Below are 14,734 nucleotides of genomic sequence, written 5' to 3' on the forward strand. Positions count from 1 at the left end.
TAACTTTTTTTTTCTATGGCCACGAAGCAGGTGTGGGGGACTACTTACTTACTTACTTATCCTCATTGGGCCCATGAGGACTCTTAAGGCCGGGGGACTAAGACTAAGAATTGTCGCCTGTACTCGCATTGTCTCCAATTTTAGATTAATCTGTTTTACTAAAATGCCAAAGCACACTTGTTTTATCGATACCGATAAAAAAAAAGTACATTATCTCTTTTTGGTTGGGTTGAGACATTAGGGAGCTTTAGATTCTAGAACGAGAACCACTCTGAATACGACATTTTCTAATAGAACAACAGTGAACGTGCGCAAACCAGCGTCATTTTGGCGGGAAAAACGTGATATTGTCGTCATTTTAGTACAAGATTTTGCAAGAATGTCGTCGTGTCAAAACAAGTCAACAACACGGTAGACGTTTTCGCATTTTTTGATCAGCAAAAAGGTTAAGTTACCAGAAACAAGAATAAACTGCTAACGAAGAGTAAGATTAATCGTGCGGTTATGAAGCTTCTGAGTATTTTTTTTTTTTTTTTGCTAAAAACGGGCAGTCAAATCTCGTACTCGTTCTCGTCCTCGTGCGAATTAGACCAGAACTGAAAAATGTGCCCCTTGTTACCGCCGCTATTGCTAGGTGTACAGTGGAAGGTAAAATTAAACGTGTGAGTCACTTATCACAAATCCTTGTGGAGTGATCAGGCGCCTAGCAATATATTTTTTTGAAAGATTTTTTGGACAACTATACTTACAGCTTTTGCAGACTTGTTAGCCCTGAGAGAATCTTTTCTGGGAGTTCACTTATTTCATTGTCACTAAGCAATCTAGAAATGAAATCATGAAAAGCAATGCATAAGAAAAGTTTTCAAAGCTACGTTAAAGTAGTACTAATTTATCTTAGTGCTACTTCTAAAGGCATAATTGGCAACATTACGCAACTCTAATTGAGCGAGAACAGAGGTGCAACGAGTCCTAAAGTTTCTTTTTATTTTAATTTAGTTTCGTTCCCAGATTTCGCTGATCTCAATTTCTGATTCATAGGAGAATCGGATAAAAGATTTTCGAATATTCTGGTGATATTGCAAAATACCGTGGATTGGGAAAAACTTGTAATAAAACCCGGATTAGTAAGAACTTTAGCTTGAGTTCCCACCAGGGCTGCTAGTAAGTAATAACACCAGACGGTAGTCCAGTTGTCCTTAGTCCCAATTAAGCTGCCATCGCAATCATCAGGGATTAGATCTCAGAGCGGTTCAATCAAACAAAAATGGACGGCATTACCATTGGGTATTTAAATTCAGATCTCGTCCACGTCGAGCAGAGCAGGAAGAGCAATTTAAAATGTGTTCTGATAATCACGAGATACAATCATGCATGTGAAATCATCGCAAGAGTCGATTACACTGCTATTATAAGAATGTCACACAATGTCACAATCCGGTAACGTTACATCTCCCCTTTCTCAAAGTCATGTATTCATGACATAAACATTATGCTACGCAGGTGGTTTCCGGGTACGGGAAGACCTCCGTAATTGTGCGGCTGGCTGAGAAGTCAGGGCTGTAGGCTGATCGACATGAATAATCAATTATTCGGCGTGACTTTTGCTGGGAGGCTTTGTTGTCCGTGGAAGATGGTGCAAGGAATCTTCTTTGAGTGATGGAGATGGCGATATGTCAGCCGTTGTTCTGAGCTGGCGCCTGTTGCGACGGTAGCGGCGGCCGGCAACTTTTACTTCATACGAGTGGTTCGGAAGAGTCTTCACACAATTTCAAAGAGACCATTTCGTGTCACCAGGGAGGTTCATCCTAATCGCTTGATCTGCCTCTAACGGCATTAGCGGTCTAGTTTTCGTGTTGTACCGCTCCTCTTGGATAGCTTTTTGCTTTGCCAACCTGTCTCTTGTCTGGTGCTCTACTTTTTGCTCCAATAACTTGGTGAGAGTTGGCAACAGTGTTCGTGTCCTTCTGCCCATTAGTCGTTGAACCGGGGAGGTTTCCAGGCATAATGACGGGGTGTTTCTCCAGTCTGAGAGCGCTACTAAATGATCTTGCTTGTATGCTAGTTCTTTTTCCAACAATGCTTGACAAACATTGTGCAGCTATCTCCCCTTTTCCATTAGACTGAGGATAGTGCAGGCTTGAGGTCTCAGTTGTCCTCAAATCCACACGTCTTGGCAAATGTTGCAAATTCAGGTGAGCTGAATTGTGTCCCTCTGTAAGAAGAACTTCCAGAATGCCATATCTGGCAAACTGAACTTTAAATGTATGGATCACGCTTGCCGACGTGCTTCGTTTAAGTTCCTGTACCTCGAAAGAGTTCGACCTCTAATCCACCAATGTTTTCGAAATAAACGCCACCCCTTGTGTATCGCACTAACGGGTAGCTGCATCTCTGGGTCACACTCTGTGACTCGTTTGAACTGTTGTAGTCGTACGGGCGATAGTCTGTTTGTTAGTTAGTCTGTAGGCGCTGTTCGAGTCGTCTGCGATGAACAGAAGTCGGCCTTTCTTGTACTGAATGTCTCGTGAGTAATTGCATTCTTTGTAGTCGCATAGGTGACTGATATATTGGCTTCTTAAACTCTACTTGTAGCCGTTCATGGTCAGATTCGACGTGTACGATCTCTCCGCCATATTTGTATTGGTCAATTTTATGACAAGACCACACAATGGCTAGCAGTTCAATCTCGATCTGGACGTATCTACTTTTAACGTCTGTGAGTGTACTTGAGGAGTAACACACGGGCTGGCTCTTCTGCATGAGGACAGCTCCCAGACCTGTGTCGGATGTGTAATGCCAATACAAATGACTTTTAGTACATTGTTATCTTTAAACTTAATTACTTAATTTATTCATAGCTTCAAGATATAAAAGTAAACTCAGTGTACATAGTTTCTTTCCCCGGTAAGAGTTATGTATGCGCCGTTTCTACAAACTGTTAGCGTTTATCGTCTGTGAACCTTCTGTTTTTTTAGTCGCCACAGTTATGTAAGTATATTCGTCGTGCTTATTTTGTACATTTTCACTGCTATTAGGTTGCGTACATTTTACTTATAATATTTTAATTTGTGTTTCTTTTCAGTTGAATCGCACACGCTTGCGTACCGGCACTTATTTAAGTCATTTAATTCGGAATAAAGTATTTTACAGTGGCGGAAGATTGTTGTTCTTGTTTCTGTAGCGGCACACTGAATGGTAACTTCGTCGTTCACGCTGTAGTATTTGAGTACTGGAGATTCGGTTAGGTACTTCTTCACCGTGTTAAACGCGACGTTATGCTGCGTCAGCCACTGCCACTCCGCATCTTTATCTTCTAATCTTTGCAACGGCTCTGTCATTTCGCTCAGATGCGGCATGAACTTTGAAAGGTAGTTCACCATTCCTAGAAAACCCTTAAGGGCGGCGACGTCGTCTGGCTCAGGTAAGGCGACAATCGCCTCAATCCTACGGGAGTCTGGTTTGAGTCACCCGGAATGAGCTGGTGTCCCATAAACTGTACGTTCGCCTGAGCATGCTTTACTTTGTGTTTGTTCAGTAAGTTCCATTCCTTGCATCTTTGCATCTGGATTGCCATACATGGCAACCCAGTAATTAGACCTTATCTTGAATAGCTTTTTTACGGTTCTGAACTTAATGACCAGGCCTCAAAATGGTACCTATGCGGGTGTTGACTTTGTTATAATTCAAACCTCCCTGCTTTTCTTGCGTTAATGATGTTGTTCTCATTCTAATTAGTAGGAATTTATATAGGAAAAGCAGTGAAGTTTTTATCATAATAAGGTCAACTCCACCCTCACTTTCATGCTAAGGTCAGGAAACTATGCACACTATGTTGAAGGTGAACTTCGTTTCCAGGCTCCTCTCTCTTCCTCACTCAAGAAAGAACCATGGGTGCGGATTGCCACGTGTCTGCTAGATTCTGCAGATTCCAAAAAATAATTGAAGGGCAGGAAACATTGATAAAATTCTTATCTCAGTAGACAGTTTCGAATATGATATTGCAATATGGCAAGAATGTCTATTTATCTAAGAGAAACTCAAAAAATATATATGTAAGTCCTCCGCTCCCGTGCATATCAGTTCGCGTCGGTTGCAGAAAAGAACCTTACTGGGGGACTACTTATAACGTGAGTGCTATTTGGTAGAGAAAAATAATTGGATTCTCCTTCCCCAAGATAGAAGTGAATTTCACTGTTAATAAAATTAAGTCAAGGAACCAAGTGCGGATTTGATTTTTATACAAAGACATGAGACTAGGCGCAACCAGGGGGTAATCTCGAGCGAGGAAGAGAAAGGACCCTGGAAACGAGGATGTAAAATGGTCTATTTGTAAATTAAATGCCAGAGAGTCTGAGAAAACACCCTTCGCATTTTCCGATTTCGCACTTACTACTTGAGCAACTTCATTTTCGTAATTTAATTTGGAATTTAAATTAAGATGGACTTATTATGCGCTCAATGCACCTTATAAAATTAGATATAATTATATGTGGCTAGGAAAAATAAGGTGAAAGGAAAATTGTGTAATTTTTCGTGCAATTTGCTGTCAGTGCTGCGCTATTTCCCCATTTTTTTCTCGTGAAACATCAGAAGCCCTGGATCACAGTAGAAACAATTTCTGGCCCCACCTCTGCTGAAAATGTCTTGAATTCACTGCGCTTTTTATAGATTTCGTTGACGACATAATAAATAGCCACATTGGTGGCCAAATAACATCAACATTCTAGAAGACGTCTTTTTTTCCGAATTTCTATATCGTAACAAACTAGTGAGAACACATAAAAAGAGCACAAGTTGCAAAATTAATAAAGCCAGAGGGAAATATCGACATAAATAAAAACATTACTCGAACGTACCGGCTCATTAAGAATTCCTTTGATATCTTGTCATTTCCAATAGTTAAAAAGTGACGACTATTTGTGTCAATAGTGATCAACTTGTTTATTATTGTTGTTATTAATATCAATGACATGTGCTTCTTTATCACAAAAATGGGGAAGCCACGCAAGGTCAAATAAGAGGTTGCGTTGTACCAAAAAACAAAACAAAAAAATGGAATGGAATGGCATCTAGTTAAAGGCCAAGGTTCTACATACAATTTTATTGAAGAATTGAAAGAGTAATCACTTACTGTTGAGATTTAATTCAAACAGCTATGAGTGACTTATTAAGTAACTCAAACAAATCTGGATATTGGCCTCATTCTCAGTCTATAAACACGCAAAAAAAATTGGCCGATATCCAGCCAACTTGATCTCGTGCTTTAGTTGGTCAATAACGTGAAAGCATGGAAAGTAATGTATAATTAACTTTCTGCAAAACTAAGTAAAAGTAGGTGGAACCTCAGATCAAAGAGAAAATACAGGAAAGTGTGCTAGTTTTGAAGACAGCAAAAGGAAAAATAATAATGATAATAATAATACTGATGATGATGATTCATGATAATGATGTCAAATCGACAATACTCAAATATGGTAAACGTTACCCATAGAAAAATGAAGGTTCTGTCATAACCAAATGCTCTTTAGAGAAAAAAGTTTTTCCCTGAGAGTTCACACAGTAGGCATTCTTAATAATCTGCAAAGTCTGAAATTCGGAGACGTGCTGGTTGAGAAATGTAAAATCATTACTCAAACCTACAAATTACTAATTCTTTCTTCAAAGGTTTATCAATTACCGCTGAGATCGCATTTAAACAGATTTGAGTCACTTATTAAGCAACTCAAACAAATCCATGTGGAGTGACTTGGCGCATAGCTATATAATTTTGTTGACAGTTACGTGGAGCAATAAACTTACAGCTCTTGTAGACGTGTGAGTACTGAGAACATCGTTTCTGGGAGTTGAGTTAGTTTATTGTCATGGAGATGTCTAGAAATAAAAGTAGAAGTAATCTTCTCCAAAGCTAAGTTAACGTTGCACTAATTTATCTTCACACTACTTTCAAAAGTATATTCAGAAATTCCAATATCCCATTTCAGAGTTGCTGCATGCCTCAGTTTCAAAGCGAGTCCTGGTGCACTATCATTGAAATGGAAATGAGTTGCGTATTCTTATGCAAATCAAACTCATTTCCCTTTCAATAGTTGAGCACTAAGATTCACTTCGAAACCGAGACAAAGTGCAACTCGGAAATGGCCCCTTAAACCAGAACAGTGATATTCACTCCGATTTACTTTTCATTAAAGGTCATTCCAAGTATTCGCCGATCACGGCCTTACCAAGAATCCATCACCCAAGAGTAAGATTTATCCAGATCGGCCTAGTCCCCAATAGACTAAATCGGCTAACTCAATGAGGTACCCAATTCAAACCCTTTGGATATATATATATATATATATATATATATATTTTTTTTTGAGTAGAACGTATTTCGTAGAGCGCTCAACTCAATTGATTGAGGAGCAATAACTATGACTTTACACAAGTTTAGGTTTCACGAGTAACCATGATCGTTTAATGCTACAGAACTGTTTCGTATGGTACAAGTACCACACTCATCAGGCAATTTTAACGACTGAACTGTTGAAATTGTAAAGCTGGCAGTTAAATACGGAAATTTGAATGGTTGCTATAGTAAATGCGTTACATTTTAGCAGCTAAATTCAAAGATGAAGTTGGATTGTACCGTGACGATGGTCTTGCAGTCTGCAAAGCCACCGCAAAAGAAATTGAAAAAACCAAAAAAGAAGTCAGCAATGTGTTTAAATCAAATGGCCTAAAGATCACAATCGATGCCAACAAAAAAATCGTCCACTTCCTTGACGTAACCTTCGACCTTACAGATGGAAGCTACAAACCATACATGAAGCCCAACAACAAACTATCGTACGTCCACCGGCAAAGCAACCACCCCCCAGCATTACTGAAAAACATACCACTCAACATCAACCAAAGACTAACTAACATCTCATCCAGCAAAGAAGTATTCGACGAATCAATTGGCCCTTATCAACACGCACTCAAAGAAAGTGGATATGACCACAAACTAACATACAATCCAGAGCCCGCTCCGAAAAACAAAAGAAAGAGGAAAAGGGACATTACGTGGTACAATCCCCCTTTCGATTCAAGCGTGAAAACCAACCTTGGTAGAAAATTCCTACATATCGTCGAAAAATGCTTCCAGAACAACCATCCGCTCTACAAGATTTACACTCAAGCTAAGCTACTCATGTATGCCAAACATGAAATCCATCATATCGTCACACAACAAACACGTTCTTTCAGATGCAAATACACCAGCACCGCAACCTGACAGCTGCAATTGTAGAAAAAAGCCTGAATGCCCACTCGAAGGAAAATGCCTTCAAACTAACGTAATTTATCAAGCAACAGTCACCACCGAGACAACAACTGAAACCTACGTTGGACTAGCCACAAACTTCAAGGAACGCTACAGGAATCACAAAACATCTTTTCGACATTCAAACAGAAGAAATGAGACAGAGCTTTCCAAACATGTTTGGCACTTACAAGATGCAAAGAAGACGTTTCAAATCAAATGGAAAATTCTTAAAAAATGTAGACCCTACAGCAATATTAGCAAGAAATGTAGTCTTTGTCTGAATGAAAAATTCATAATCATGTGTAAGAAAGAACTGTGTAGCCTCAACAGAAGAAACGAATTAGCAAGTTCATGCCCCCACAGAAACCGATATGTACTCCGGAACTTTAGAGTAACGTAAATTTAAAATCATGTTTTGTTACCTAGCAGCTGCTAAAATGTAACGCATTTACTATAGCAACCATTCAAATTTCCGTATTTAACTGCCAGCTTTACAATTTCAACAGTTCAGTCGTTAAAATTGCCTGATGAGTGTGGTACTTGTACCATACGAAACAGTTCTGTAGCATTAAACGATCATGGTTACTCGTGAAACCTAAACTTGTGTAAAGTCATATATATATATATATATATAATTTGAGTGAACAAATAGCGACAGCGAACTACTAGCAGAACCATTGAATGAAAAACATATTGCCGTGAGTGGGAATCGAACCCGCGTCCCCCTGGTTACTAGTCGGGTGTGCTAACCACTGCACCATCACGACAACCCTGCTGGAAACAGAGCAATCGTTGAGGTGATTGGTTAGCCGCGGGGTTCCCCGGCGTTTAACATTCAGGAACAGGACGTACATCGGATCATCCGAGGATGATTCACAGGCTACCAGCTAATAACAAATTATATTTTTGAATTAACAAGGCTGGAAATCCAACGATGTAGTCCCAAGCTAGTAGGATCCGAAGGATACACAACGCTTTGCTAGAAATATTAAGTAATTTGAGTGATCCTACTAGCTTGGGACTACATCGTTGGATTTCCAGCCTTGTTAATTCAAAAATATAATTTGTTATTAGCTGGTAGCCTGTGAATCATCCTCGGATGATCCGATGTACGTCCTGTTCCTGAATGTTAAACGCCGGGAAACCCCGCGGCTAACCAATCACCTCACCGATTGCTCTGTTTCCAGCAGGGTTGTCGTGATGGTGCAGTGGTTAGCACACCCGACTAGTAACCAGGGGGACGCGGGTTCGATTCCCACTCACGGCAATATGTTTTTCATTCAATGGTTCTGCTAGTAGTTCGCTGTCGCTATTTGTTCACTCAAATTACTTAATATTTCTAGCAAAGCGTTGTGTATCCTTCGGATCCTACTAGCTTGGGACTACATCGTTGGATTTCCAGCCTTGTTAATTCAAAAAAAAAAAAAAAAATATATATATATATATATATCAAAACTTCTTAGCAGCACGAAGTAAGATATCGCTTTGATGATCCATACGATGTTTTTGAAATTCATATTTAATCAATACATGTTTCGGATGAAACATCATCCATCGTCAGTTGACAAATGAGAAATAAACTAAAGTTGAGCAATAAATAGTGTAACAAAGTGAGATATAACATGAATAATTAAGGATGAAGGCGAAAACAGAATAAAAACACCCAACCACGAAACAAAACAGAAAAACCAAAGTGTCCAGGCCAAGAAAAGAAACCAATCAGCATGAAAGGGACAAATTAAGATGTTTGACTTGACATTTTAATTTATCCCTTTCATACTAATTAGTTTCTTTTCTTAGCCTAAACACTTTGGTTTTTCTGTTTTGTTTCGTGGTTGGGTGTTTTTATTCTGTTCTCGCCTTCATCCTTAATTATTCATGTTATATCTCACTTTGTTACACTATTTATTGCTCAACTTTAGTTTATTTCTCATTTGTCAACTGACGATGGATGATGTTTCATCCGAAACATGTATTGATTAAATATGAATTTCAAAAACATCGTATGGATCATCAAAGCGATATATATATATATATTTTTTTAATGTATGGTGGGAGGGGGAATCTGGACAACTGATTGCCTCACAAATCAGGATCGCCTCACTACTCCCCAGTCGATCGCCCCAGCACGGTCCTATGCCCCTAAGAATTAATTAATTAATCTGGAGACCCGGGTTCAATTCCCGGCCGAACCACATTTTCACTCATGCAATCAGTTGTCCAGATTACTCTCCTCAATCTACTATTATATATATATATATTAGGAAGAACTGTGCTCAAGGACTAGAGTACGGCCCTCGGCCTTCATCGTCGGGCCGTACTCGAGACCCAGGGTACATTTTTTTCCTGTCTAGACCGACCTTGGCGGGTAAATAACATTTTTTTTTTCTATGGCCACGAAGCAGGTGCGGTGGACTACTTACTTACTTATTTATCCTCATCGGGCCCCATGAGGACTCTTAAGGCCGAGGGACTAAGACTAAGAAAATCGTCGCCTGTACTCGCACTGTGTCCAATTTTACATTAATCTGTTTTACTTAAATGCCAAAGCACACTTGTTTTATCGATACCGATGAAGAAAGTACATTTATCTCTTTTTGGTATGGTTGAGACATTAGGGAGTTTTAGATTCTAGAACCAGAACGACTCCGAATACGAGATTTTCTCAAAGAACAACAGTGAGCGCGCGCAAACCAGTGTCATTTTAGCGGGAAAACGTGATATAGATTTTGCAAGAATGTCGTCGTGTCAAAACAAGTCACGCGACAACACGGTAGAGGTTTTCGCATTTTTCGATCAGCAAAAAGGTTAAGTTACCAGAAACAAGAATACACTGCTAACGAAGAGTAAGATTAATCGTGCGGTTATCAATCTTCTAAGTATTTTTTTTTTTTTGCTAAAAACGGGCAGTCAAATCTCGTACTCGTTCTCGTCCTCGTCCTCGTCCTAGAAACTAAAGGTCTCTATTGAGTGGTAGGGAGTTGGAACCGTGGGACGAAGGAAAACAGAACTGAAAAATTTGCCCCTTGTTATCGCCGCTGGTGCTAGGTGTACAGTGGAAGGTAAAATTAAACGTGTGAGTCACTTATCGGCTAACTCGTACAAATCCTTGTGGAGTGATCAGGCGCCTAGCAATATAATTTTTTCAAAGCTTTTTTGGACAACTATACTTACAGCTTTTGCAGACTTGTTAGCCCTGAGAAAACCTTTTCTGGGAGTTCACTTATTTCATTGTCACTAAGCAATCTAGAAATAAAATCATGAAAAGCAATGCATAAGAAAAGTTTTCAAAGCTACGTTAAAGTAGTACTAATTTATCTTAGTACTACTTTTAAAGGCATAATTGGCAACATTAAACAACTCTAATTGAGCGAGAACAGTGGTGCAATGAGTTAGGTTCGTTCCCAACTTTCGCTGATCTCAATTTCTGATTCATAGGAGAATCGGAAAGAACATTTTCGAATATTCTCTGATATTGCAAAATACCGTGGATCGGGAAAAACTTGTAATAAAGTTTAGCTTGAGTTCCCACCAGGGCTGCTAGTAAGTAATGACACCAGACGGTAGCTTCAGTCCAGTTGTCCTTAGTCCCAATTAAGCTGCCATCGCAATCATCAGGGATTAGATATCAGATCGGTTCGATCAAACAAAAATGGACGACATTACCATTGGGTATCAATTCATCTTTTTTTGACGAAGTGAAAGTCCCTCAATTAGAGGACGTCTGAGATATCTATGGCGAAAAGGCTCTTAAATTTTTTTGGTAAGAGATGGATTAACGCTATTCTATCTGCAGTGAACACATCAATAACTTTACTGCATGGCTATAAACTTGCAACTGTTTTAGCTTTAAGAGTCTGCGTTAGAGAACACCTTTTTTTAGTTCATTTTTATTCAAATACCTTTAAAAAAAAAAGAGCATGGAAGGCAACAGAAAACATCCAAAATAAACAATAAGAAAAAATAAGAACAATAGGAATAAAAGGCAAACAGCGGTTACAGATATTTTCTCAAACTGCATAACGTTTTTAACGTTTTAGAGAGCGAGACGAGTGCTAGTCTTATAATGCTTTTTAAATTCAGATCTCGTCCGCGTCGAGCAGAGCAAGAAGAGCAATTTAAAATGTGTTCTGATAATCACGAGATACAATCATGCATGTGAAATCATCGCAAGAGTCGATTACATTGCTATTATAGGAATGTCACGTAATGTCACAATCCGGTATCGTTACATCTCCCTTTTCTCAAAGTCATGTATTCATGACATAATCAGTATGCCACGCTGGTGGTTTCCGGGTACGGGAAGACCTTCCATAATTGTACGGCTCGCTGAGAAGTCACGGCTGTAGGCTGATCGACATGAATAATCAATTATGCGTCGTGGCTTTTGCTGGGAGGCTTTGTTGTCTGTGGAAGATGGTGTGAGGAATCTTTTTTCAGTGAGGGAGATGGCGGTATCTCAGCCGTTGTTCTGAGCTGGCGCCTGTTGCGACGGTAGCGGCGGTTCCGGTGGTTAGGAAGAGTCTTCACGCAACTTCCAAAAGACTATTTCGTGTCACCAGGGAGTTTCATCCTAATCGCTTGATCTGCCTCTAACGGCATTAGCGGTCGACTTTTCGTGTTGTAGCGCTCCTCTTGGATAGCTTTTTGCTTTGCCAACTTACCTCTTATCTGGTGCTCTACTTTTTGCTCCAATAATTTGGTGAGAGTTGGCAACAGTGTTCGTGTCCTTCTGCCCATTAGTCGTTGAACCGGGGAGGTTTTTAGACATAATGACGGGGTGTTTCTCCAGTCTAAGAGCGCTAGTAAATGATCTTGCTTGTATGCTAGTTCTTTTTCCAACAATGCTTGACAAACATTGTGCAGCTATCTCCCCTTTTCCATTAGACTGAGGATAGTGCAGGCTTGAGGTCTCAGTTGTCCTCAAATCCACACGTCTTGGCAAATGTTGCAAATTCAGGTGAGCTGAATTGTGTCCCTCTGTAAGAAGAACTTCCAGAATGCCATATCTGGCAAACTGAACTTTAAATGTACGGATCACGCTTGCCAACGTGCTTCGTTTAAGTTCCTGTAGCTCGAAATAGTTTGACCTGTAATCCACCAATGTTTTCGAAAGAATTGCCATTCCTTATGTATCGCACTAACGAATAGCTGCATCTCTGGGTCACACTCTGTGACTCGTTTGAACTGTTGTAGTCATATGGGCGATACAGAAAGTCCATCTTCATGCCGAACTTCTCGTAAGGCATTTCCTTCAATACTGTCGCGTTTGGTGTCCTCGGTTGTCAGTCTGTTTGTTAGTTAGTCTGTAGGCGCTGTTCGAGTCGTCTGCGATGAACAGAAGTCGGCCTTTCTTGTACTGAATGTCTCGTGAGTAATTGCATTCTTTGTAGTCGCATAGGTGACTGATATATTGGCTTCTTAAACTCTACTTGTAGCCGTTCATGGTCAGATTCGACGTGTACGATCTCTCCGCCATATTTGTATTGGTCAATTTTATGACAAGACCACACAATGCCTAGCAGTTCTCTCTCGATCTGGACGTATCTACTTTCAACGTCTTTAAGTGCTCTTGAAGTGTAACACACGGGCTAGCCCTTCTGCATGAGGACAGCTCCAAGACCTGTGTTGGATGTGTAACGCCAATACAAATGATTTTAGTATATTGTTCTCTTTAAACTTATATACTTCATTTATTCATAGCTTCAAGATATAAAAGTTAACTCAGTGTATATAAGTTTTTTCCCCCGCGACGGTTATGTATGCGTCGTTCCTACAAGCTGTTACCGTGAGCCTTTTGTTTTTTTTATTCGCCACAGTTATGTAAGTATATTCGTCGTGCTTATTTTGTACAATTTCACTGCTATTAGGTTGCGTACATTTCACTTATAATTTTACAATTTTTGTTTCTTTTCTCTTAAATCGCACGCCCTTGCGTACCGGCACCCTTATTTAAGACATTTAATGCGGAATAAAATATTTTACACTGGCGGAAGATTGTTGTTCTTGTTTCTGTAGCGGTTTGGGCCGTCTACAGGATACGTCACACTGAATGGTAAATTCGTCCTTTACGCTGTAGGATTTGAGTACTGGAGATTCGGTTAGGTACTTCTTCACTGCGTCAGCCACTGTGACTCTACGTCTTTATCTTCTAATCTTCGCAACGACTCTGTCATTTCGCTCAGAGGTGGCATGAACTTTGAAAGGCAGTTCACTATTCCTTGGAAACGCTCAAGGGCGGCGACGTCTTCTGGCTCAGGTAAGGCGACGATCGCCTCAATCCTACGGGAGTCTGGTTTGAGTCCCCCGGAGTGAGCTGGTGTCCCATAAACTGTACGTTCGCCTGAGCATGCTTTACTTTGTGTTTCTTCAGTATAAAGTTCCATTCCCTGCATCTTTGCATCTGGATTGCCATACATGGCAACCCAGTAATTAGACCTTATCTTGAATAGCCTTTTTACGGTTCTGAGCTTAATGACCAGGCCTCAAAATGGTACCTAGGCTGGTGTTGACCCTGTTATAATTCAAACCTCCCTGTTTTTCTTATGTTAATGGTGTTGTTCTCGTTCTAATTAGTAGGAATTTATATAGGAAAAGCAGTGAAGTTTTTATCATAATAAGGTCAACTCCAACCTCACTTTCATGCTAAGGTCAGGAAACTATGCACACTGTGTTGATTGTGAACTTCGTTTCCAGGCTCTTCTCTCTTCCTCACTCAAAAAAGAACCATGGGTGCGGCTGGCGACGTGTCTGCTAGATTCTGCAGATTCCAAAAAATAATTGAAGGGAAGGAAACATTGATAAAATTCTTATCTCAGTAGACAGTTTCGAATATGATATTGCAATATGGCAAGAATGTCTATTTATCTAAGAGAAACTCAAAAAATATATGTGTAAGTCCTCTGCTCCCGTGCATATCAGTTTGCGTCGGTTGCAGAAAAGAACCTTACTGGGGGACTACTTATAACGTGAGTGCTATTTGGTAGAGAAAAATAATTGGATTATCCTTCCCCAAGTTAGAACTGAATTTCACTGTGGATAAAATTAAGTCAACGAACCAAGTGCGGATTTGATTTTTATACAAAGACATGAGACTAGGTGCAACCACCCTGGAAACGACGATGTAAAATGGTCTATTTGTAAATTAAATGCCACAGAGTCTGAGAAAACACCCTTCGCATTTTCCGATTTCGCACTTACTACTTGAGCAACTTCATAATTTAATTTGGAATTTAAATTAAGATGGACTTATTATGCGCTCAATGCACCTTATAAAATTAGATATAATTATATGTGACTAGGAAAAATAAGGTGAAAGGAAAATTGTGTAATTTTTCGTGCAATTTGCTGTCAGTGCTGCGCTATTTCCCCAATTTTTTCTCGTGAAACATCAGAAGCCCTGGATTACAGTAGGAACAATTTCTGGCCCTACCTCTGCTGAAAATG

The sequence above is a fragment of the Montipora capricornis genome, chromosome 5 (genome assembly GCF_036669925.1).
Source record: "Montipora capricornis isolate CH-2021 chromosome 5, ASM3666992v2, whole genome shotgun sequence".
Taxonomy (NCBI): domain Eukaryota; kingdom Metazoa; phylum Cnidaria; class Anthozoa; order Scleractinia; family Acroporidae; genus Montipora; species Montipora capricornis.